A 5,470-nucleotide genomic window follows, 5' to 3' on the forward strand; every position below is an offset into this window, starting at 1 on the left:
CCATCCATCCCCATACACACCCCTCTATCCATCCATCCATCCCCATACACACTCCTCTGTCCACCCATCCCCACACACACCCCTCTATCCATCCATCCATCCCCATACACACCCCTCTGTCCACCCATCCATCCCCATACACACCTCTCTGTCCACCTATCCATCCCCATACACACCCCTCTGTCCATCCATCCATCCATCCATCCCCATACACCTCCCCTCTATCCACCCATCTATCCATCCCCATACACACCCCTCTGTCCACCCATCCCCATACACACCCCTCTGTCCACCCATCCCCATACACACCCCTCTGTCCACCCATCCATCCACCCATCCCCATACACGCCCCTCTGTAGATCCATCCATCCATCCATCCTTCCATCCATCCCCATACACACCCCTCTGTCCACCCATCCATCCATCCCCATACACACCCCTCTGTCCACCCATTCCCATACACACCCCTCTGTCCACCTATCCATCCATCCATCCCCATACACAACCCTCTGTCCACCCATCCCCATACACACCCCTCTGTCTGTCATCCATCCATCCATCCATCCCCATACACCTCCCCTCTGTCCACCCATCCCCATACACACCCCTCTGTCTGTCATCCATCCATCCATCCATCCATCCCCATACACCTCCCCTCTGTCCACCCATCCCCATACACACCCCTCTGTCCATCCATCCATCCATCCCCATACACCTCCCCTCTGTCCACCCATCCCCATACCCACCCCTCTGTCCATCCATCCATCCCCATACACCTCCCCTCTATCCTCCCATCCCCATACACACCCCGCTGTCCACCCATCCATCCCCATACACACCCCTCTGTCCACCCATCCACCCATCCATCCCCATACATACCCCGCCGTCCACCCATCCACCCAATTACACACCCCTTGTCCACCCACCCATCCATCCATCCATCCATCCTCATACACACCCCTCTGTCCACCCACCCACCCATCCATCCATCCATCCCCATACACACCCCTCTGTCCACCCATCCCAATACACACCCCCTCCATCCATCCATCCATCCCCATACACACCCCCTCCATCCATCCATCCCCATACACACCCCTCTATCCACCCATCCATCCCCATACACACTCCCTCTATCCTTCCATCCATCCATCCATCCATCCATCCATCCCCATACACACCCCTCTATCCATCCACCCATCCTCACACACACCTCTGTCCACCCATCCCCATACACAACCCTCTATCCACCCGTCCATCCATCCATCCATCCATCCCCATACACACTCCCTCTATCCCTCCATCCCTCCATCCATCCATCCATCCATCCCCATACACACCCCTCTCTCAATCCATCCCCATACACTCCCCTCTGTCCACCCATCCATCCATCCATCCCCATACACACCCCTCTCTCCATCCATCCCCATACACACACCCTCTATCCATCCACCCATCCCCATACACACCCCTCTGTCCACCCATCCATCCCCATACACACACCCTCTATCCACCCACCCATCCATCCACCCATCCCCATACACACCTCTCTGTCCATCCATCCCCATACACACTCCCTCTATCCACCCATCATCCACCCATCCCCATACACACCCCTCTGTCCACCCATCCATCCACCCATCCCCATACACGCCACTCTGTAGATCCATCCATCCATCCATCCATCCCCATATACGCCCCTCTGTCCACCCATCCCCATACACGCCCCTCTGTCCACCCATCCCCATACACGCCCCTCTGTAGATCCATCCATCCATCCATCCATCCATCCATCCCCATACACGCCCCTCTGTCCACCCATCCCCATACACACCCCTCTGTCCACCAACCCATCCACCCATCCCCATACACGCCCCTCTGTAGATCCATCCATCCATCCATCCATCCCCATACACGCCCCTCTGTCCACCCATCCCCATACACACACCCTCTGTCCACCCATCTATCCATCCATCCCCATACACACCCCTCTGTCCACCCATTCCCATACACACACCCTCTGTCCACCATCCATCCATCCCCATACACACCCCTCTGTCCACCCATCCCCATACACACCCCTCTGTCCATCCATCCATCCATCCATCCCCATACACCTCCCCTCTGTCCACCCATCCCCATACACACCCCTCTGTGCATCCATCCATCCATCCATCCATCCCCATAGACCTCCCCTCTGTCCACCCATCTCCATACACACCCCTCTGTCCATCCATCCATCCATCCATCCCCATACACCTCCCCTCTATCCTCCCATCCCCATACACACCCCTCTGTCCACCCATCCACCCATCCATCCCCATACACACCCCTCTGTCCACCCATCCACCCAATTACACACCCCTCTGTCCACCCACCCATCCATCCATCCATCCATCCTCATACACACCCCTCTGTCCACCCACCCATCCATCCATCCATCCCCATACACACCCCTCTGTCCACCCATCCCCATACACACCCCTCCATCCATCCATCCCCATACACACCCCCTCTATCCATCCATCCACCCATCCCCATACACACCCCCTCTATCCACCCATCCATCCATCCCCATACACACCCCCTCCATCCATCCATCCATCCCCATACACACCCCCTCCATCCATCCATCCATCCATCCCCATACACACCCCCTCCATCCATCCATCCATCCATCCATCCATCCCCATACACCTCCCCTCTATCCTCCCATCCCCATACACACCCCTCTGTCCACCCATCCACCCATCCATCCCCATACACACCCCTCTGTCCACCCATCCACCCAATTACACACCCCTCTGTCCACCCACCCATCCATCCATCCATCCATCCTCATACACACCCCTCTGTCCACCCACCCATCCATCCATCCATCCCCATACACACCCCTCTGTCCACCCATCCCCATACACACCCCTCCATCCATCCATCCCCATACACACCCCCTCTATCCATCCATCCACCCATCCCCATACACACCCCCTCTATCCACCCATCCATCCATCCCCATACACACCCCCTCCATCCATCCATCCATCCCCATACACACCCCCTCCATCCATCCATCCATCCATCCCCATACACACCCCCTCCATCCATCCATCCATCCATCCATCCCCATACACACCCGTCTGTCCACCCATCCCCATACACACCCCTCTGTCCATCCATCCATCCATCCATCCCCATACACCTCCCCTCTATCCTCCCATCCCCATACACACCCCTCTGTCCACCCATCCACCCATCCATCCCCATACACACCCCTCTGTCCACCCATCCACCCAATTACACACCCCTCTGTCCACCCACCCATCCATCCATCCATCCATCCTCATACACACCCCTCTGTCCACCCACCCATCCATCCATCCATCCCCATACACACCCCTCTGTCCACCCATCCCCATACACACCCCTCCATCCATCCATCCCCATACACACCCCCTCTATCCATCCATCCACCCATCCCCATACACACCCCCTCTATCCACCCATCCATCCATCCCCATACACACCCCCTCCATCCATCCATCCATCCCCATACACACCCCCTCCATCCATCCATCCATCCATCCCCATACACACCCCCTCCATCCATCCATCCATCCATCCATCCCCATACACACCCGTCTGTCCACCCATCCCCATACACACCCCTCTGTCCACCCATGCATCCATCCATCCCCATACACACCCCTCTGTGCACCCATCCCCGTACACACCCCTCTATCCATCCATCCATCCATCTCCATACACACCCCTCTGTACACCCATCCATCCATCCCCATGCACACCCCTCTGTCCACCCATCCATCCAGCCATCCCCATAAACACCTCTCTGTCCACCCATCCATCCAGCCATCCCCATATACACTCCCTATGTCCACCCATCCATCCAGCCATCCCCATACACACTCCCTATGTCCACCCATCCCTCCCCATACACACTCCCTATTTCCACCCATCCCCATACACACTCCCTCTGTCCACCCATCCCCATACACACCCCCTCTATCCACCCATCCATCCACCCATCCACATACACACCCCTCTGTCCATCAATCCATCCATCCATCCATCCATCCATCCATCCATCCATCCATTCCCATACACACCCCTCTATCCATCCATCCAGCCCCATATACACCCCTCTATCCATCCAGCCAGCCCCATACACACCCCTCTATCCACCCATCCAGCCCCATACACACCCCTCTATCCACCCATCCAGCCCCATACACACCCCTCTTTCCACCCAACCATCCATCCATCCCCATACACACCCTTCTGTCCACCCATCCCCATACACACCCCTCTATCCACCCATCCATCCATCCCCATACACACCCCTCTGTCCATCCATCCCCATTCACACACCCTCTGTCCACCCATCCATCCATCCATCCCCATACACACCCCTCTGTCCACCCATTCCCATACACACACCCTCTGTCCACCCATCCATCCATCCCCATACACACCCCTCTGTCCACCCATCCCCATACACACCGCTCTGTCCATCCATCCATCCATCCACCCATCCATCCCCATAGACCTCCCCTCTGTCCACCCATCTCCATACACACCCCTCTGTCCATCCATCCATCCATCCATTCATCCATCCCCATACACCTCCCCTCTGTCCACCCATCCCCATACACACCCCTCTGTCCATCCATCCATCCATCCATCCATCCCCATAGACCTCCCCTCTGTCCACCCATCTCCATACACACCCCTCTGTCCATCCATCCATCCATCCATCCATCCATCCATCCATCCATCCATCCCCATACACCTCCCCTCTATCCTCCCATCCCTATACACACCCCTCTGTCCACCCATCCACCCATCCATCCCCATACACACCCCTCTGTCCACCCATCCACCCAATTACGCACCCCTCTGTCCACCCACCCATCCATCCATCCATCCATCCATCCTCATACACACCCCTCTGTCCACCCACCCATAGATCCATCCATCCCCATACATACCCCTCTGTCCACCCATCCCAATACACACCCCCTCCATCCATCCATCCATCCCCATACACACCCCCTCCATCCATCCATCCATCCATCCATCCATCCCCATACACACCCCCTCCATCCATCCATCCATCCATCCCCATACACACCCCCTCCATCCATCCATCCATCCATCCATCCATCCCCATACACCTCCCCTCTGTCCACCCATCCCCATACACACCCCTCTGTCCATCCATCCATCCATCCATCCATCCATCCCCATAGACCTCCCCTCTGTCCACCCATCTCCATACACACCCCTCTGTCCATCCATCCATCCATCCATCCATCCCCATACACCTCCCCTCTATCCTCCCATCCCCATACACACCCCTCTGTCCACCCATCCACCCAATTACGCACCCCTCTGTCCACCCACCCATCCATCCATCCATCCATCCTCATACACACCCCTCTGTCCACCCACC

This window comes from Emys orbicularis, chromosome 15 (assembly GCF_028017835.1).
Source record: "Emys orbicularis isolate rEmyOrb1 chromosome 15, rEmyOrb1.hap1, whole genome shotgun sequence".
Lineage (NCBI taxonomy): Eukaryota > Metazoa > Chordata > Testudines > Emydidae > Emys > Emys orbicularis.